Source organism: Falco biarmicus, chromosome 7, assembly GCF_023638135.1.
Source record: "Falco biarmicus isolate bFalBia1 chromosome 7, bFalBia1.pri, whole genome shotgun sequence".
NCBI classification, from domain to species: Eukaryota; Metazoa; Chordata; class Aves; order Falconiformes; family Falconidae; genus Falco; species Falco biarmicus.
This window is the reverse complement of record NC_079294.1, coordinates 31,938,535-31,961,352: the sequence shown is the minus strand read 5'-3', so window position 1 is coordinate 31,961,352 and position 22,818 is coordinate 31,938,535.

The following is a 22,818-nucleotide window of genomic DNA, read 5'->3' as shown; positions in this document are numbered from 1 at the left end:
TGCATCAGTCATTCCTCTTGAGATAGGAGAGGGCTTTTGTTACTGATTTAGGGCTTTGTGCTTAAATTTTTTTAGAAGACAATGCTAGGAATATTTGAAAGAGTAAAATATTTAAGTATTTTTAGCACATGGGACCAATGGGGGGGGGGGGGGCGGGGAGCGAGGGAAGCCCACACATCACCGTCTATACTTTCTTACACTTAAGGAAATACTTCTTTACTTAAGGAAATCCACAAATCCACTTAGTGGTCTCTCTTTCTTTCTCTCTCAAGCCTGATTCTCCTGTCATTTACACAGCTGTAAATCCAGATTAATTCCTTTGAAGTCAGAGGAATTTGAGGAGTTCAAAACACATGAAACAGGAGAATAATTGGTCTCTCTATAAACAGAGACTCCCCAGCTGGCCAGAGCCTGATCCTGTTGATTTAGTGGGTATTTTCCATTGTGTTTAACAAGAGCAGGAGGAGCCATTTCATTTAGTTAAGTTACACTTGCAGCCAGATCTGCTGACTCCATGGAAGTTACATTGGTCTCCAGTGCCAGAAAACTGGGGATCCGATTTTGTGCGTGCTGGAGTAATTCAGCAATAATCTGAATAAGCAGGTGAAGTCTAATTTAGGTCCACTATTTGCAATGGTAAACACTTGCATTATTTGTCATAAAAACACTGATTGCTGGTTTATAGCTTGAATTGGGCAAATGACTAGCAATAAAATATCGTTAGGCCTCCAGCTGAAAGTTTGATAGCTGATAGGCAATTTGGAATATTAATTGGTGCAATTAAAAGATAAGAAATACTTTAAGGAGATATCCTATGGACAACTCTGGCCAGGCACCAGAATGAAGTCAATAATGAGGTGTCAAATGGGTACTAAGCAGAAAAGGCAATGGGGAGTGTGCTCAGATGCAGTAATAAAATGACACTCTCTAGAGGCTGGATAAAACCCTAGAGTTCTAGAAGAGAGTATCTTAGGTATCAGAAGGGCTCGTTGATTTCTATAGGTATCATATTCATCTGTAAAATCTACCACCTTTACACTGTTTTTTTTTTTAAGAAACACAAATGCTTTTTTACCTTTTAAAACAGAATTAATCTTTTGTATTTAAAGACTAACAGCTGGTGGAAACCTCAGTTATCTCTTGGAATATGGGCTGTCAAAAAGGTGTAGAATTTGAAACCAAAACATGATTTGTAGAGCTGAGAGTGCTTAGTGTTGTTCCCTTGTCTGCACGCACGGCAGTAACTGACTTTATCTTCCTTTAACACACCACAAGATACAGCATTTTCCTCTCACCATGCTGTCTCCTAAGCTTAGATAATACTGGAAATGATGGCTCTTAGAAACTATTGACATGGTCTAAATACTGTGCATATTGTGTTTGCTTTGACCAAACCAGGCAGAAAGTCAGAAATGAAACAAGCCAGTGTGTCTGGCTAGGAACGGGTGTTCCTGTCTGGGCTGACACAACTACTGAAGGGAAGCCCAGCTAGGAGGGATATGGTAAATTCATACCCACAAAAACTTTATAACACCAGCACTGCCATATTGTCCAGTTTGGAAGGAAACCATATAACCACAGATTTGATTGAGCTTCTGCTGGGAAGCCAGTGTAATCACCACCTTCAAAAACAGGTCTGGTGTCTGTAACATAAAGACAAATTGCTTACAATAGCTTTGAGCAGTTCAATCATTCTTACTTACAAAAAGATTGAAAAGAAGTTTCTCGGGGTGCTTTTTGTCTCTTTCCTTCCCTTTGTAGCACTAGCAAGGGTGCTTGGCTTTAGCATGTCTTTTGACTCCCTGAGTGGAGGAAGTTACCCTTTCCAAACAGCTGGAGCCAGGGCTTATTGTGTCCCGTGTTGCTCTACATGGTCCTTTGGCAGCTGGACACAGGCAGGCCAACATGAAAAAAGGTGGCAGGGATCTGCAGGATGTCATTGGCTTCAGCTATTTTATCGGCACATATTACACAAGGCAGAACCTGCCTTGAATATTCTTTTGCTGTTTTCACAGCAAAGGGCTAGATTATGCCCCCTAATATGTGTAAGAAGTTTTTAAGTTAACTTTCTGATGCAAATTATATCATTTTGCATTATCCACTAGTTACCTGCAGTTTGAAAAGTACAGGAGATGTTGAGCAAAGCCTTTATGTCAATTCTCTCCTCACCTGAGAACAGCATCCAAGTAAGCAAAACTGAAACAACCCCATGGTGAATTCAAGTTTAGCTGTAGCTCAAGGCTGGAATCAGTCTGGGCTTTAGAAAATTTTTTAGGTATTTGATGAAACTGGGATTAAAGGGCTGTGTGTGCCCAGCTCAGCACCTGTGTGTATACCTGGTCGGTTCCAGCACATGCATCCTCTCCCCTTGCTAGATACCTATATTTAGGACAGTGCATCATTACACTTAACAGGCACTTCAGGTCCATTAGGCAACAGCCCAGTGTGAGATCTGCCTTCAGCTCTCAATGCACAACACAGAATAAGTTGCATTTGATTGTGGCAACATGCCGACAATGCCAAGGTTAATGAATTAAAGATGTAAAACAAAGAATGCTTAATGAAGTCAAATTATGAGTGATTGATTTATAAGGTGCCATTTAGTATTAAGAATAATCATTACAAAGTAAATCCTCTACCCACCTCTGACTGGGTTCTTGTAGGGATGCACAGCATTTGAAAACACAGCTGAGTTGAGAAAAAGCAAATACTCAGATCTGCAAAGCAACATCAAGCAAATGGGATATTACTTATTGTTTTTCAGGAGCAGTGATAGGAATGTTAGGGAGCAAAGAAGGAACAATATCATGACTCTTTGCCTTTATTATCATAATGTGGATAAGCCATCTTTCTGGTTTTGCCTGTGTTAAATCTCACCTAACTGGCTCCTTTGCAGGTTCAAAGTTTTGTATGTCTATACCATAGCTGGGGACCATAGTCTACAATTATTAATTTAATGGTGGTTCTGGACCATATCTTATTATCTAGTCAGAGATATTAAATTACGACAGAAGACTTCTCCAGAAGTCCACTGAGAGCACTTCCTCAGAATAAGAACACTGCCAGATTGTCCAGCATCTGAGATGGGAAGGAGTGGAGAGGAGCCTTTTCACCCAGTCCCATCTATTGCTCTCAAAGTCTGAGGTTTTGCCAAACTCACACAGTCCTTAACTCATGAAAGCTAGGGAAGATGTGGCTCTGTAGGGCTCTCCTTCCTCCTATACTGAACAACCTACAAGGTTGTAACAGGACCACAACACGCCTAAGACAAGCCTTGACCACACATCAAAGGGCAGGGTATGTAAGGCAGCTGCCAGAGCTGGAAGAATCAATGTCAGCTCCTTCTCTTTGCCAAAAAACTATTGATTCTCTATGCTTGCTGCTGTAACTTGGCTGACAGGTTCTTAGGACAGCAAGAATCTCAGCTAACAACAGTGCAGCTTCAGCCAGTTGTTCTTAATAGCCCTGCCAAGGAAAGATTTATAGACAGGACCTGAACAAGGCAAGAGGATATATTTTTTTTTAATGTAAGTATGTATCTCCGGACAGTTTGCCCGAGTACCAGTTTTCTCATATTCTTTTCCACAAAGGTGCAAGAATACAGTTTCTCTGGAGTGTTTTATGCGTAAGAAGTGATATATGAAGCTGGGGTAAGAGGATATATATAAAGCTGGTTGCTCTATGTGTTCCCTCACATAGGAGTAGCTTACAATAGCATGGGTTCTTAAATCATGACCTTCTAGACTGAGAACTAACCCATTCCCCCGTGAAGTTAATCAGAAATCTCTTGTTGATCTATACAGAGATTATATACTTATCACAGTCAAGGTTTGTCCCTCAGTATGTCCTCTTTTCCCAAAGCCATCAGCTTCTTTGGCTGTTATTGCCATGTGCACACATTCGTCTTCAAAATTAACCAGGTCCTTCCACACGAGCTCTCTGCTTTGTCAGACATCTATACCATGACCTTCTGTTTTAGATACACTACAAAATCTGGCACAGCACACTAGAAACTAAAGGCAATACAATAAAAATGGGAACTAAGGTGATTGATCGGGTGCTACTAGAATATGCGTCAAAAGAAGGAATAAGCCCTGCTGAATATAGGATAGCTCTGATTTACTATGCTTTCAAGCCATACCTTATATACCTTGTGCTTTTGACCATGGTCCATATTATTTTTCCTCTCGCCTTAACATAGTCCCTTCTATCTGTTATCTTTATGTACCCTCTGTCCTCTGGAGGATATCTGGGTAGAAATATATGGGAGCTATAAAGAAGATGCTCAGCAAAAATACATTGATATCTGAGACAGTGCCTGCACATGCTTGATTGTGACTGTGACAATGCCACAAGGTGGAAATAGGTGTTTCTCAAGCTTTACTCATAAAAAAGAAGCAGAAAGAAGCACAAGTTTCATTCATTTAATTTCCTTTTTTTCTTTTTCTTTTTTTGTTCATGAATCACTTTTCAGTAAAACACATGAGTGAAAGTCACTTTTATTTTGAACTTGTTGGGCAACATCAGGCAGATAATGTTTGGAGTACTTATGAGGACTTCAAGTCTCTTGCTTTAACTTCTACAAAATATATTCAATACTGGAGCAAAAAGGCAACATCTTTGACAGCAAAACATCACGATCTCATAAAAAAATTTACCCCTCTTGGATTTTGGCAGTGCACTGAATGGGGAGTGAGCTTTGAACTCTGAGATGACAAGGTATGCCTGGTTAGTTTTAGTACCAGGTTGAGGAAGTCCCCTGGAGACCAAGTATTGCAGGAGGAGAATTCAATTGTTAAGGTGTTTCCAGGCTGGATTAGGCTGAAATACACCCACAGAATGTGATGACAGGTTTCCTCCAAGCAAGAAACAATTATAAAAGAAAGGCCATTTGTTTCTCTAAGTGCAAATCTAATTTCTGGTTGTTCTACTGAATACACAATATAGAAATTAGCCTACTTTAGTAGACAGGAATGGATCCTAAATTGTGCCTTAGCCTCCCAGTACTAAGCAATTATTTTTCCCTTTTTCCCACCCAAAAGCCTTAGGCCAGTATATTAAAAACAACAATGCTGTTCTGAAAGATTTGACTGTCACTTTGCTGAACAGTGTTTTCTGGCTAATAGGACACAGTTCACATTCAACCTTAAGAGGCCTGTGGTAGAAACTATTAAATACTCCAGTTAGAAATATGATGGAGCAGTCCCCTAGGGACCTTTGCTCTCTGATGTTCTCACTGCCACTGGAAGAATAAATAAATGCAAAGCCTGTCATCCTGGCTAATAACTCCCCCAGACAGAGGTTACAATTACGCAATGGGAGTTAGCCCGTGTTTCAATGATGTTTTGCTATTAAATTTGCCTCCCTGAAAGGCTTTTTATGACTGCGAGAAAAAAAAGAGGTGGCAGACTCAAAGCATATGACCCAGCAGTCTGGGTTTCATGAGAGCCAGCACTAATCAAGCAGAGACATTTTTTATTTATAATGTACCAGAACCTTTCCTTTGGAGGGCAATATGAATCAGAATTGACCAGTCTACAGGCAGTATGGATGTTCCTCAACAAGGCAACGTCCCGGGCTGCACAGGACCCTCGGGTCCCCAGTAACCACAGCAAGGAGGAACAGGGGAAGGACAAGAATTCAGCATTGCAGTGCTCCATGGCAGCAGACTGCACATGAGGCATTTGAAGACATACTCCTTTTACTAGGATATTCTTCATGCCATAATGTGGCCTTGCTACAGTTTTGGTCACTGATGTATGAACACTCAGATTAGCGTCTGATCGGTCATGCTTAAAAACATACATTTTTTGCATGCTCCAAAACTCATATTTAGATATATGTGAACAAAACCCAGTGTTCTGGGGCTATTTTTTTTTAAGTGGAGCTGAATTTTATATACATTACCAGAAGACGATGTGTACATCAATTTGGCCTCAGAGATACAGAACATTTAGGGTGGAAATCTTGCTGATGGAAAAGTTGGGAAAGGAATTCATAGCTGGAGCCTGCAAGGCTGGGAAGGGTGACGTTAAAAATGTTTAATGCTTTTGAGGGTTGCCTGTATATGCATGAATCAAAGTCAGCTAAGAAGGCAGCCAGTGTTAAAGCCAGTGCCAATTACTAGTTCAAGGAGTTAAGAAACGGCAATGGAAATTAATGATTTAGGACTTTTATAGTGCAAGAAGAATGAGTGAGCTACAGTACTGGTTAGAACAGCACTGGGTACACTGGGAAGCTGGTTTAATCAAGAATGGAGGAACTCTGGTTTTCTTACAAATATTTTAATCCTTTACCTCCATCACATGTCTTTTATTAACTTTCAAGTTAAAAAAATGATCTGGATGTTTCTGTATGGACCAAATTGCAGCAGAAATAAACAGAAAGGCAGCTTTACAGTGTGCAGGGATTCCTACTAGCTGTCCTGTGAAGGCAGATTTACAATCTCTGCAACACAGAAGCAACCTAAAAGGGCCAAATCTGAGGATCTGACCCCTGCTTACAAAAAATAATTTGAGACAAGTAAAGTTGTTAACACTTTTCTGGCACCTTCTCCATTTGCAACCCTCAAAGTGTTTTACAAACATAAGCTTAGTGCAGACCCTAGGAGAGCTTCATTACTTTCCCCCTGCTCTCTATTTTACAGGTGAAAAAACAATGCAGAGGTGAAATGTCTTCTCAAGGTCACATACCACCTGCCTTGTAACCACCAGCTTCCATGCTCCTGCTCATACCCCTAGATCACAATGACAAGTTAGTGTGGTAGTTCCCAGTGTGAAATAGTCTCCTGGGAATGAAATGTGTAACCTGTTAAATATACAGCTTGCTTATATTTGCTTACTTCTAGAGTACATCTTTAAATAATACGTTTTCAGTGGACAATTTGAATAGTTCATAATTTATAATATTAAATCATGGCAAGGTGGTTTTTTGAAGTCAAATCTAATGAAATGACTAACTTCAAACAGGTTGAGCCTGTGATTCATTGAAGAGTTTATCTCTGTCAGATTTGTAGTTACACATATTAAAAACTGATCTACTTACCTATATTTTGCTCTAGTTGAAGTTATCAAGTTATAAATTCCGAATAGTTCCCAAGCTTGTGGTGAGTAATACCAATTTTAGGACAATATTTAGAATAACCTTTCTTTTTGCACTCAAATGCATTTTTATCTGCAACCTGCATCTTTAACTTCTGATATTTCCCCTTCACAAAACACAAAGACTTCTGTTTTACTTGTGTATTTTAGGGATCACTAAGAAGTCATATACTTTCTTTTTCTTTTCCTCAATGAGTGATTGCCTTTGAAATCACTTTAAATGAAAGGCATGAAATGCTATTTGAGTTTACATATCTCTTCCAAAAGCAGTGGAAGTGTCAGGCAAACACATTCAAAATGGATTGGGTTTGAGGTTGTTTCCATATTTAGTTTTTATTTATATTTAATATTTGGTGTTTCCATAATTATTTCCATATTAGCCTGATTTGGGGTGTCTGAAAAAAAACCTGATTCAAAGGGTGGATTTTCAATTTGATACGTGTTCTAGAACATCATGTAAATTTATATATGCAGTATGGGTGCCTACGCATTGACCTTCTGAGCGGGTGACTTTTGTTTCTGCTGTGAATGTCCCCAACCCCACTGAATGGAATCAAAATCCCAGATTCCAAATGCTGTATTTTGGTGGGAGGTGAGCTCAGGTGTCCTGTCTTGTCTGGCCATCTGGTGTTGAGCAGTTCTGGGTCACCTCCTAGCTCACAGCTTCTTCCATTCAGAAGAAACAGCATCATCCATGTGAGCATCCTTCATGGGAGGTAAGATTTTTCTCTTGCTGCAGATTCCTCCCAGTCTTGTTTCTCCTGATTGTTTATCTCAAGCCTTCAGATTTTTCTCACTCTTGGATCTATTTTTAAAACCTTTTTTCTCCTATAATATATAATCAGCACTCACCTGACAGGAGAGTGTACTCAAGAATTATGAAAAAGCTGCTTTAAGACCACATGATAATAAATTCTCCTTAATCCCAAATATATATGAGATACAGAGCAGGGCCCACAACAACTTTTATAAAGAGCATTAGTGTCAGCAGTTTAAAGAGAATTAAAAGGAAAAGTAACATTCCATCCCTGAGGAAAAATCAAAGCAGTGCATAAGACTAAAAGAAACATTTCTATAGGGAATTGCTTATGAAAGAGATTTTTAGTTCAAAATAAGGAAATCGCTAGGCAGTGCAGGAGGACTATATTGATCAAAAACAGTTTCCTGAAATACCAGAATCCAAAGAAGAGCTCAAATAAAAGACACAAATTAAAGAAAAGTAAGCAAGCCCAAATGAGGAGAAACTCCATCTTTCATTTGCAGCAAAGATTGTGATCAGACTCCAGAATAAGACAGATGCTACATGTGGTTAGGAACATTTGAAAACTGATTTATAGCTATGCTATGATGATCCATAACAATGCTAGATTTATCGACCACCTGCTGTGAACACAAACCTCTTTTTTTTTCCAGCAAAACTTCAGCTCGCCATTTATGAAGTATCTCGTGTGACATTTTCACAATTTCCTGGAAGACATGATTGACCAAGGTGCCAGCACTGCTCCATTCCTGCATGTTCACCAATCAGTGCAGATGCCAGGTGAGACTACTGAACCTCCTGCTGAGCTATTGAAAGTGAGCATGCTAAAAATATTTAGAGACATTTATTTGATTTCTCCACATGAATTCCTCTATAATTTATCACTTCAGCTCATACTTGTTCTGTTTTCTGCTTTGTTTTATTTTAGAAGGGGTGCCTTCTCTCCTGGCTTTTACTGTAAGCACATCAGAGGTTTGGATCTATGATGGTTATCAGGGCACACTATGTTTAGCTATTTGTCCTATCTGGTAAACTAGCAGACTTCTCCAGTTGTTTTGATGAGCACAGAGGGACTGAAAAGATACACATTTCAAATGTATACATATTGAGCAATAACGTTACAGTATTCTCTTCTTTGCAAGTATGTATGGTGTCCATAAATACCCAGAGATATGAATGGGCATGGTGCTGGGGCAAGCAGGGGATGGATGCTTATTATTCCGAGCTGCAGAAGCAGCCTGCTTTGTTTAGCTAAATCAATGAAACAGTGAAACAACCCCTGCATCCAGTGTTTATTTAATTTAATCCAACATGTCCCCTTGGAACAGACAGGTTTTCTGTGAGAAGCTGAAAGCAAAATTAAACATGACATTTTGGGGTATTCATCAAAAGCAGCTGAATGAATGAATGTCTGAAAATAAACACCAGGTTTTGTCCAATATTTCAATACCCAGGATTGGAGACATGACAGATTTCAGAAATAAAAAGATTCTTGGGTTTCCATTGTAAACTGCTGACAAATAAAAGTGATCTGTTAAGTTTATTTGAAAACTTGTGTTTACTTAGCATTGTAACACGAAGTCTTATATGTATAGTGGAAAGTCTTATAAGCATAGCAAGAGCCCTGTGGAGTTGATTGATCCGTGTATGCAGTAACAGCAACTATTTTTTGCATGAAGGTATGTCACGAGCAGTACAGACTACAAAGTGCAAATATGTGGATGAACATACAGGTAGTGGGTGAAGTTGCCATACTGGATGACCCACAGCTGGGTTTCTTACTACGTTTACTAAGCAAGGTTACAAGGCACATTTATTTCTGATGCTTCTAAATGGACACCAGAACAATGGCATAAGGAATAAACTGCTTGATAATAGACAATGAAATTAATTTTTTAGTATAAAGCAAGTCCAAAATGGCCTATCTTATCCAGATTGTGATGTCAATATATATCTAGCTACCTCACAGGTGATTTGAAATAGAAAAAATGGTAGATTTATATGTGCTTGGGCGGAAAATTGTCTGAAAATGTAAGCAGTCAGACTGGTACTGACCTGGTGTAACACCAAAGATCTAAATGATATTCACAAAAATGTTTTGGTGCATGGACTCATCACTGTTTTGAGATATATCCCCAAAGTCTCAATGAAGTTGACACTGTTGTGTTGAGCACTCAACAATGCTACTCAAATTTATCAGCTCTCTTTGCAAATCTTGATCCTTTTATGTGGAGAGCCATTTCTAGGTGAGTGGGCATTTTTTTAAAACAAATGCATATATATATGTATGTAAGTGAATACATAAACAATTGCATTTATTCCATTCAAGAGAGGGCTGTGGGCCTGTTATTTTTGTCTCCACTGAGCACAGAATAAGAGCCTAAGAGCCTGCGGAAATCAGGGTGAGTGCTCATGGAAAAGGGAGGCAGGCATGGCCTGTCCTGTGTACTGCTTACTGCTCTTTTACTGCTCGGTCCTACTTTCACAGGACTTAACCACATACAGAGATTAAATGGCAAGAGTTTAGACGCTTACTGAACCCATCACATGAAGTAGGACATTTTCTTTCAAATGTGATTTATCTCCTCTATATGGCTGGAGCAATAGATACCCTGCAAATGAACTCCATGCTTGCTTATAAAATAAAATCCACATTACTCTCAGCTATCAGACACAACTATAAATTGAATGAAAGTGAAACAGCGTAAAGAGGGTTTGGAAACAACAGTTCTATCACCAGCAACAAGCACTGGGCAGACATCATGGCAACGCCAGCTGAGTTCAGCTGTCAAGAGGCCCCAGAGAACCGACATTTACATCACCTTTGACAAGGTCGAACATGAAACTTCAGGTCTCCATTCAGGTCCTGGAGATGACTGCAGGGAATAATTACCTCTGGTCCAGAAAGGATAGCTGAATTTTTTTGTCACCAAGAAGAGGAGCAAGTCATTGGAGAGAGGGAATAGGGACACAGCAGACACAAATTGTGACACAAGGCAATATCAGTCATCACAGGTCAACAGAACAGACGAAGTTCACCTTATCCAGTTTCTGTGCGTGAGTCATGGGTACGCACACACTATGTGTGAGTTCTCAAAGCTCTATCCTTCTGCGGCCAGCCTTCTGGGAGAGTCACATTATTTAAGTCTCCTATCAAAAAATGGTTCTAAATGTCCTTTCTTGGGTTAAAGGTCAATACTGATTTTTTTCAAGCTAGCTCTGAGGAACCTCCCACATAACTAAACATACAGGATTGCCTACAAGCAGTGCCTCCAGCTGACACCAATGGGATGGCATGGATGGAGCAGGGGTCATTCCAGATTTGAGAGCTAGAGGTAAGGAGGAAAAGAGGCAGAATACATTGCTGTTTCAGAATTTGGGTGGTTATTTTTACTGGATTATGAAATGTGGTGAACTTCCTATCGTTTTCTTAGCCTAAGTAAATGTATTCGTCAGGGCCCCTTTTCATCAAAGAATTTTGTAAGCAAGTATCTGCAGGTGCATGGCCCCCTGCATCCTATGGATGATACGTGGATTCAGTGCTAGATATACACTTATAAAGCCTGCTGAACTGCCATCTAAACAAGCATCATCTGCTATCAGATTTGCAGCACTGATATTCTGTGCTCCAAATCTGTCCTGGGCAAATTCCATCCCTGCAGCTCACCCATTTTTCTATTACAGCTAATCCAATTACCTCAAACTCTTATCTTCCTACTAGCAAGCACATATGTCATCTTCCTCATGCAAGTCATCCTGCAGAAAAGTTAATGAGCATATTTATGCGAGACAAGTTATGGACCAAAGTGTTTATGGGCACAAGAGTTTATTATGTTTGTGGTAACCAAGGCAATATATTGAAAGAAAAGATGGATGAGTGTAATTTAAACAAATTAAAAGCAAGCATGAATGAGGACCTGAAAAAAGGCTAAACCTAACCCCCAGTTCAGACTGGAAATAGCACAAAGAAAGATGTTCTTGAAAGCAGATGGTTGACACTGCAGAAAACTTTTGGACACAAATTTTCCTCCTTTCCAAAAGGAAACTATGCAGAGTGCCCATTGCTGATGGACTTTCACACCCTGTAGGTGCCGGTGGGCTCTGACATGCCACCAGAACTCTGCTTAAATCAAGCCAAAGCTAAACCGCACCTAAAACCTGGCTCTAGCTAAAACTGGTTGTGAAGAGAGAAGAATCAGTCTTTTCTTGCACTTGAGCTAGTTACTAGAAATGAGTTTGAACTGTGAGAGACAAAGGATGTCAGCAGAGCTGAAGGTGCCAGAAAGCCTCTGCAGACAGATGGCTTGTGCAGACAGGTCACCCTGCTGAAGCCAGCACATGAAAATGCACCTGGAGAGTTTGTTGGTTTACCCGAAGTTATTCCAACCAAAATCATTTTGGTGTAATTATTCTCTTTCTGCAGCTGTGTGGTGGTTTATTTTCCAATCTGGCAGTGGCGAGTTCAGCTTCCAGATTCAAACAGTGAAATGAAAGCCTGATGACTGAGTTACATTTCAAAAGATAAGGAGGGCAAGACCTGTACTAGCTGAGAGCTAATCATGCTCGAATGCCATAAAATTGGTGAAAAAAAGGAGTAATGCACACCCTGAACTGTTTTGCCAAACCCCACCAAGGAAAGGAGGAAGGAAAAAGGGGGAAGAGAACCAGCCTGTGGGCTCTGGGACCCAAAACAGCTCTTAGCTACGCTAAATAGCTCTGTGTGGGATTGTCAGCATAGTTGATGTTGGATTATTCCAGCAAAAATGAGCATTATGAGAATATATTCAAGTGCAGGAGATGGATGGGATAAACCAGCAGCTGGTAAAACAGCTTTGTTGAGAGACAAGTCTCTTACTCAAGAGTAAACAGTTGTTCCCCAGGCAAGAAGTCATCACAGCTAACATCCCCCATAATGAAAGGAGCCATAGGATATACCATTTTCAGAAGTTTATTTCCTCTCCCACTGGGAGGACACATGGCAAAGACCTTCAAAAGGACAGTGGGTGTTTGTTATGGAAGCAGCATGGCAGGCTCAGGGCTTCTCCTGGCTAATAAGGTCCTATCTCTGGTCACATCCCTTTTTGAAGGCAACAGGCTCCTGCCTGCAATATCCAGTACGCAATGGCAGAATTATGTTCCTACACGTCTAGGACAAGTGTGTGAAGCTGGGTTTTGGATTTCCAGTTCACTGGACAGTGCTCTACAGGCGTGGGCACACACAGGCTGCTGCAGGCATTTCAGCTCCTCTCCCACAGCTGGGACTCTGCAGGACTGCAGCTGTCACCTGGCCAATTTATTTAGGGGAAAATGGAAAATGGCAGCTAAGGAGCCGATTAGATAACTAGCATAGTGTTTGCAAGAAAAGTTAAGTTGTCCTTTGCAAATGAAGATACTTCAAAGACAGAGAATTCCTTATCACTTTCCATTAATACTTGCATTTTATACCTTCTCAGTGGCTGCCTGTTCTGCTCTTAAGACCATAGGTGTGCTGGGGCATCACTGCCTATTTCTCAGCATTTCACCACAGCCTTATTAAGTGAAGCCCCAATATTAGTTCATCTCTTGGCACTGTAGTAATAAGTACGAGGAAGCAATATTCATATTAGACCGCCACTATATCTTTGGATACAAAGAAAACACAACGGATGTACTTGTTCATAAACAGAGCAATGTTTCCTCTGGCTACTGGTTTCCTCCCTGCTCGTTACAAACAACTGTCAACTATTCCTGCCTATAGGTATATCAAGATTGCTCATCACCAAGTCACCAGGAAGATGATCCACATTGCTTCTGTAACTCAGATTTAGGGTTATCATAGCAGCACGAGACAGAAGGATTAAACGAGAAGGAGGGTATGCTGAATACAGGAAAATATTACATGCAAATTGTGATTATTCATGACTGAGTCACAAAAAATATGTATTCAAAATCTGTCATGGTTTAAAGTTTTAACAATACAATGATTTGCGTTATGTAATGACTTTCACTGGAGAATCTCAAAATGCTTCAGAAGCACTGAGATGAATGCAAAATAACAGTCTCACAGGAGGGCTTTGGGTGCATTTGTTTTCAAATCAGCAGCTAGTGCAGGGTGGTGCACTTGGGATTTGAAGCAAGGGATAAGGCAAAGGACATAGGAAGTGTCGGCAGAGGCCTAGTATTCAGTTAAATAAGACTGGACCTTCAAACATGGGGACAGACAAAACAGTGCCATGGGCAGTCAGCAATGTAAGAAGTACCACACGTTAACATGTCACCTCCCAGAGAGTGAGTGTCCCCAGCCAGCACTTCTGAGACTGTGCATCTGTGTGCTTAGGAGGATACTGTGCTAGGAGAAGCTGAAATGTGTCATCATTAGCAAAGATCGGCTGCTGTTGCCTCAATTATCTTTTAGTAACACCTTGCACACCAGTTATCTCACAGCACAGCATCAGAGAAATGGGTGGGAAGGTTCCTCAAAACAGTGGATTCCAGTAGTTTCTAAGACATCAGAATGTGGAAAAACAAATTGTAAACTTAAAAAAAAAAAAAAGCACACAGACTCTTCCTCCACTTCCTGCAAATGGGACTAACAAGAAAAAAAAATGAAAAAAGTGAAAACATCAACATTCAAAACCTAACCCATTTTGAAATGAAAACCATTGCGAAAATATGACACAGGGTGATACTTGGTGGTCTGGGGAAGAAAAAGCGCTGACAAAGATCGACCTGATCCATCCTCTAGTCTCCAAACAGGTTCAGCTTCTATTGATCATTACAGATAAGTTTCTAATATCCTTTAAAAAATCCAGTGATAGAGTACTTGAAAATAATCCAGCCTCTTTTGTCATTCTAATCACATCACAGTGCCTACAGGTAAGCAGCAAACAAATACATTGCAAACACAGTAATACCCTAAAAATGTACTCAGTAGCTGAGTGTTATTTGTGCCAGTGAAGACATGATGTGGTCTGTCACTCATCACAACAAGAAATCCTTTCCCCAAAGACAACATGGGAATTTTGCAGCACATTCCCTCATCCCTTTTCACATAGGTTGAGCAGGGATGGTGGAAATTTAAAGCAAAACAGAGTACATCCCCATCTGTGTGGAACAGAGTGTGGGCACTGAGGTTAGGAGACATGGTGATGGAAACCTTAACCACCATCTTCCTGGGACCTCCTGAGGGCTCTCTCACTGTTTGGTGAGACAAAGCAGACTGCCAGACAAAGAGTACTCCAACATCTATGTTCTTCAGCTGGAGGAACTACAGACTGCCAGGCCCTATATTGAGAACTTTCTTCTTCTATCTAGTGCATGTATTTGTTGCGATGAAGAAGAAAAAAGTATCAGATCAAGGATGTGAATGTGTCCAATAATAATGAAAAACAGAACACTATAGTTTCAGAAAACTAAAGATGGGAACTGAGATTTTATTGATAGAAGACACATTTTTTAGAATGCAATAAAATTAAATCCATTGGCTGATCCAGAGCAAAACCAACGATGTACTGAAAGTGTAGGCTGATAAGTGCCTGCTGATACTGGTGACCTTAGTAAGAAGACACCCTAGCATCCATACATTTTGCGTAAGATTTTGTCAGGGAAGCAATTCGGAGTTACAGTGACAACTTGTGATATAAAAAAAGTGACAGGCAGTGTAACTTGTGTTTGATTTCATTAAAACATCCATAGCAGAGGCTCAAGGTAAATTATTTCAGAACTTACAATTTTTTTCTTAGAACTGTAATTTTCTAAACATGTTTTTGTCTTTATGTCTAGCTGAGAAAATCCTTTGCAATGTGCATACCACCAGCCCTATCCCTGCGGTGAGCCTAGCTCCCAGAAAAATGTCTTCTGACCCTAGAAAATAATCAGAGGGGGCAACAGAAACCCACAGGACAGTGCCTGGTAGGACTGCTTTAGGAACACAAACATGGTTGCTGCTGAGAGAAGCAAAATGCTTGGCAGTACCTTAATTTCTAAAATATTTCATAATGTAGATATTTGGAACTTCCACAGCAGCTTTAATCTACGTCCTTCCAAGGCCAGGCAAGGATTAGTGCAGCAGCTAGCCCTGAAAGACCCCTACGTTTGTCTGTCCTCTGCACAAGGGAGGTGACACAGTCTGTCAGGCGGTCTGTGTGTGTTTGGTAGGGGATTGATAGTCAGTCTAAGCCGCGAGGAACCATGTTCCCAGCTGCTGCTTAATCTAACAACTACCCAGCTGTTAATTAGGCTGGCCTAATCTACCAAGATTCCAGCAATATTTTACCAGACATGAAGATAATCTGTCACCTATGGTCAGCAGGCAGATCCCAGCGTGTCTTCTGCATACCAGAAAGCGTATGCACCAGTTTAGGTGTCTCTTTTTCTCTTTCTTCAGATAGATACGGATCACACAGGATCTAAGAAATGACAGCGGTGGCCAGATGGATTGGCGTGCATGCCTCATGGTGACTTCAGACACAGATGTTGTAAAAGACTTGGAGAGATGTAAAAAAGCCTAGAAAACCACTGCCAAAACTGATGGATCTTCCTTCCCAGCTGCAGATGGAACCACAATGTATTTTCAGGAGAGCACAGATGTACCAGACAGTTTGAATTAATATATAAAACAGAGTTCTGTATTACGTACCAAATAGATGCTGGCTGGGAGAACTGGGAGCTGCTACCAGTAATGCCACTGGGAGCTGCCACTGTTTGTCCCAGCATAGGTTTTTGTTCTCAGCATCCAGATGTCAGAGAGAAACTCTTCCCATTAACCCCAGTGCTATCTGACTAGAGTGGATCTCAGTGGTGAGCTCTGCTGCCAGTGGTGTCTTCATGATAGTCTCCCACCAGCTATGACTAAAACCCAATCGATAGTTCTTATGAGACAGATGGACCCATTATAATATGACCTCCTTGGAGTCTGGCTCTTAACTCTTGACCTTGGCTAATATAAAATATTCACCAAAATTCTGTGTTAGACACTGGCACGATCTCATATTTCTTTCCGTGCTATTAACAAATCTTACACATTTGTCAGTGGCAAAAATTATCGCATCCACCACACCACAATGGATGCCACATTTGTCAAATGGATTGTTAAAGAAACTATAGAATGGCTCTTTACCAAAATCCACTGCCAGCTTATAGGTAAGTGGAAAGAAAAAAAACCAACAAAAAACCAGCCACCAAAAAAAACCAAACAAACCTTGGGTTGTTGTAGTGCAATGAAGCTGGGTTAATTAGCACTGATAATATACAGCTGTGGGTTGGCTTCAGGGGTGGTGGCTTGGTTGACGTAGATAAGGGGCAGCTGTGGCTGGTGCTGTTCAGTGGTTGAGAGCCAATGGAGAGGGAGCAGCCGAGGAAGAGAAGGAGATAGAACACGTGCCCTGGCTGAGGTGAGACTAGGAGAAGGCAGCAGAGGGACTGGCATGAAGAGTATGCTGGTATGAGATGGTAAAAGACCTTGTTGCAGCTTGATAGCCTGGAAAGCGCTGCAACAGGTTGTTTTTCTACTCATATTTTCTTAGAACAATTAATAAGACCCTTGTGATTTCCTCTTGAAGCTGAAGTCAGACACAACTCACGCTGATGAAGTCCCACAGAGTTTAGTCACGCTTTGCTAAATGGCAAAGGGCCCCCATATCACCTGCCTGAAGAAATGTTGGTTTGTGTCTTTGCTACAGCCTGGAGTGCTCTTGGGAAGGGATTGCTGTGGAGGAGGCTACAAACCCTTCCATCTGAAGGGACAGAGGTGGCACTGTAAGTGGTGGAAAGGGGAGGTTGCTCGCCCGGTAGGGTGAGTTCTCCGAGCTGCACAGTCTATGTGCACATTCAAAGCACGGTTGTACATGTGCCACAGTGATTCAAACCTGAAACTCCTTTTACTCAGCTGTCCGCATCAGGACACGCTCCTGCTTTTCCCTGGGTACAGGCTACACCTCACTTCACACCACTTCAGCATCCAAGCATCTCCCGCTCTTCCTGATGAGGCTTTCAGGGTAGGTGGGATGGGGAAGAGTGAATGAAAACATGGTACACACATCTCAAAAAAACCCTCATCATTATAAAATTACGGTTTTTTTCAGTGATTGTCCACATATCTGTATACACATGGTTAACTCTCTCCTTCCTCCCTGTACATGGATATTCCTCTCAGAGCCCCTTTGCACTGGGGGTAATCCCCAGGTGAGGGAATGGCCCAGTGCAATTTTGCGCAGGATTTTCACAGTCAACACCCTCTCCGACAAGATGCAGGTCTGCTGTGCACTAGCAGTAGAAGAACTGAGGGAGGCAGACCTCCGAGAACAACTTATCCTTTCCTTCCTAAGCCTGTGCTCACACAGAGGTGAAAGCAGTGACAATCCATTGCTCAGTTCTTCAGTGAACACAGTTGCTCCCTCCTTCTGCCACCTTCAAGCATTAACTGCTTGCTAGCCAAGTCATCTTCTTGTCTTCCTGTAGCAGATTTAAATTTTTTTTTTGCTTATCTGTAAAAGAAACAGCTATTGCCTGGCAATAAGTGAATCCCTCACACCTATTCCCCCATACACAAATATAGGCAGAGGTGCTAAATCAAAATGGACAGACTTTGCCATCGTGTTTCAAATGTATCTCACTGATGAAAATAATAAGGAAAAAGAAAAATAATGGTGAGAAACTAATTGCAAAGCTTGTTTTCAGTGGCATTTCTGATTATTAATTATTGAATAATTTCATAAGTTATTCAAGCTTTTCCTGCAGTCTATGCTACCATCAAACACCCTTACACACTGGAATCAATCAACCAGTACCTTGTGCTCCTGCCTCCTGTGTAAATGGTGTGCTTGCACACGCAAGTAGAGAGAGAACCTCTATGTTCCAGGGCTTTGCTCTGCTGGTTGCCGTTTCTCCTGCTACCTTCTGTCTCAGAAGTTCTTCTCGGATTATTTACAGTCACTCTTTTGACCCCACACAGCAGCACGATGGTCTGTATTAAGTGCAGAAGATGTAGATATTCATCAGCTCTTCTCTGCTCTCTTTTATCCTCTGAGGATGTTGTACCGTGTTACTCACCCTCTCACTTGAGTGCTCAGGTTGAAGCATCCCCACAGCCTGGAACCCAGCTACGAACTCAGGTGGTCTGTGTGCTCGCAGCCACAAAGTCAGGTTGGACAACGCACACCTGAGATTTGCAGGTCAACAGCTTTCTAAAATCTGGTTCCTAATTTTTCAGCCTGGCAATCATGTCAATTAGAAACATGGGTAAGAGGTGAGTGAAAGAGAGCAGAAAGAGAAAGCAGTGTTCTGTGAAATGAACCATCTTTCAAGCATGTTTTAGTGAAACATTGTCAGATATACAGACCTGCAGACAATGGTTTTAGCCACCAATTCAATCATTTTTATTTTTTTTTTGTAGCCAATAGAAACTCCTGTATTTGTAGTTTTGGAAAAGATTCTGATGCTTGGGATTCGCTAAACTGACAATCAAAATTAGATCAGCCAGACCAAACAATAAGACCAAAATATGTGCAGGTTTCTACTTTCAAGGGGAGTTAAAAAAAGAATCTATACTGACAGGTTTTTCTTAGAAATAGTGATTCTCTGTCCTTGCCTTTCAGCTGGAACTACTTAAACTCTCATACATTTACACAGCCTTGTCCTTGCCATCTATCCATTTCCGTAACGGTCTGGGCAATCACAGTTCTGCTCTTATTTCATTCTTCATCTATAACAACTTCAAGGATAGTACAGAAACATATCCTTCATCGTAGTATGGAACAAAAACCAAGGTATATTTCCCGGACTTACTAAGGTTTGACAAACTTCTATCACCTCATCAGCCATTTTCCAGTGGAGCATCTACAGACCACAACCTATTAGGCAATTGCACCAGATCTCCACGGCAAAGCAGGTAAGGAATTCCTCCTGGAAATGTGTCACCAGTCCTGCCTTTTATATCAGATCCACAAGGGAGCCAGGGTCCAAAAGTAAATGTGAAGGCAATGTTTTCATATTGTCTTTTGCACATTCAAATAAAAGCATTTAATCTTCTGTAAAGACAGATGAAACCTAAGCAGCAATGAATATTGAGTGTAAAACTGATACAGCACTTAAGCAATTCCTGCAACCTGCAGCTCACTCAGGGTGTAGGGCCTTCATTATAACAGCCACAAGGGACTAAGAATGTAATATATGTAAGGAGAAGCAACATGTAGGGCAAGCTGGAAAAAACAGGCATATTTGGGATAGACAAGCCCTTCCTCTCATCTGGGACTTTTCTGAACACTTCAGTAGCTAATCCCACACATTTTAGCTTTACATTTATAAACAAAGAACAGTGATACTGCTGAGGAAATCCATTTGCTGAAGAGAAGAAATTGTGAGAAACTACCAAAAGTGAGTAAGCAGGAGGCCTGTTTATCACCAAGTGCAGCATTTCAGAGTTACAAAACTGAAAAGGCAAGATCGGGCTTACATGATGCACAGCCGCAGCTTTTCTGGCCATGAATACAAATGTGCTGTGTCCTCTAAATTTCAGGTGCTGGAGCACAAGCTGAAGATTACATGATGCAGCTTTCCATGTTGGTCCTACTCACCTCCTTGCCTAAACTGACGTGGATCCATTGATTTCAATGAAGATATTCCTGATCTATACCAAGGGAAAGGAGACACCCTGCCTTTGTTTTTGAGATGTAGTGCAATAGCCCATATTTATCTGGGAGAAAACTTGAAGATCACTTCCTGAAATTCAGACACTTTTAAAAACTTAAATGTCACTTCCAACATTTGATCAGCTATTAATTTAATATAATGAAAATTAAAGAAACAGTTGTTACAACAATTTATTCTAGATGTGCTCAAAGTTGGGAATCTTTTTGCACAAGCTGAAATTATTGAACAATTGAATGATCAAGTCTTCCAAAAATCAAATCTGTTACTTGCATGTGTAAATACAGTTAAGGGTTCTCATGTTGTTCTGTACTCTGTAAAATAGTTGGGATCATCAAGAAGAACCCTCTCCGCTCCCTGAGAAATGATGACGGTGTTTGGAGAACTGCAGATTCCTCCACTGTTTCTGCTGCTGTGACCTTTACCAATTTGTGATTTCCTAAAAACTTCCCAATAGGGTGTGGATTAAAAAAAATGCTTTCCATATGTTGAAAGCACTGCTTTATATAGAGAGAGCAATGAAAATATCTTTGACAGAATAGCAACAAAACTATTTTCGGTGCAAGCCACAGTGATGCTGTACATTTAGCAACCCGTTGACGGTATTCTAGACTCAAACCCAAAAATTTATCTGGGAGAGACAGTGCTTTCAGGCTGCAGAAGGCTTTGAAATCCCAGTGCTGAAATGTTTATGTTTTGCCTAGCGTTTCACCAGGTCGGACACTCTTCCTGAGTTCATTGACTCTCATCCAGAAATGTCATTAGCAAAAACAGCCTAAATGGATTCTTCCTAGGCCTGACTGACCACAAAGCTTGAGCAGTGGTCGCCTTCACTTCCTTTGCTGCTGGCTCCAGCTAAAAGCCCACTCTGGTGCATCACAAGACACAGACAAATTCTGCCTAGAGTCAGACTGGGGAATACCTATTGATTTTAATGAAGTTTTGACAAGTCAACCTGGAAAAGAACCTTCTCCTGTGCCCTCTGAACACTTCAATACATGTTGTAAACTCAATCTATACCAACAAAATAAATAGCCTCTTAGAGTCCATTATAACCATTATGGCTACTTAGATTAAAGGAGTACGATAATGTTTGTACAGCTAATCAGTGATGCAGTCCTTACTAATGTTTCCTGAGTAGTTGCTGTATTGGAGTGCTAATCATGATTGTTCTGATTATCAGCGATTGTTTAAAAAAAAAAACACAGAGCAAACAAGATAAACACTCTTCTACAATAATCAAACCAAAGAGGAAAGGGAAAAAGACTAAAGGTCATCATTTTGTGTAACACCATCATTGAGTGTTAATATTCATCTTACATTTTTTGAGACTCCTTGAACGATGCTGTTTGTGCAGTCTTTTTCTGAAAACAAACATAAAAAATCTTTTCAAATAGCTTAAGTTACTATTTTGAACTGTGACACTCATTTGTAAGGCACTTTTCATGTCCAGAGCCCTAAGCCAGAGCATGGACCTGTGTTCATCACACTAGCAGAGGGTCGGTCTGGCATTGGTCCTGATTTCTGTTATGTTGTAAATACATCTTGGCGGACAGGACCCCATTACTGCCTCCACCACCAAACACACTGCAGCCTTCAGATATCTGGATTTGGTCATGCTGTTTTGACAAGCAGGGAACCTGGTGCAGGTAATTTATAAACATGCGCCCAAGGTAGCAGAGGAAGTCATCGCTAGTAGTGGGACTACAACCCAGGAAATCCTGTTTCTGGTTCAGGGATGGCAGCCCTAGCAGCATCCTGGCACTTCAGTAGTATGACTGCTGCAGACAAATCATCATGTCGTTCCTCGCACCGGTCCTGGTGCTACAAAACACTTGTGTTATTAAGCAAAGCATATTTCAAGCCTGTCACTGATTCGGGGCCTGCAGTCTTGCAAGCACCTTAATATTTATCTTCCTTTTAAGTGGGAAAAATTCCTGGACTCTATTATTTCTCCATAGAAACTGCAAAAGAGAAGCCAGCGCAATTGATGGAAAGGACTGGTATCACACGGACAAGAGCAGGGCACATATTCAGCCTTTCTTCAGCCATTCAGTCTAACGGGAAATATGCCTGTGTGCGGACTGCGTGACTGGGGTCAAAGACTAGATTTAATATATCCACACACCAATCATTTCCCCAAGGGAACTGTCAATTACCAGTGTGAAACAGAAAAGATGCTGATCACCTGGGCCAAACTCTGCTCTTGTTTATGTCAGAACAACATCCCTGATTGCACTTGCTTCCGTGCGACTGCGGCTTGAGTTTGGCTCCATCTCCTCCATTCCCCGGGTTGTCTTTGAACCACAGGGACAACGCTTTGAGACGGCTACT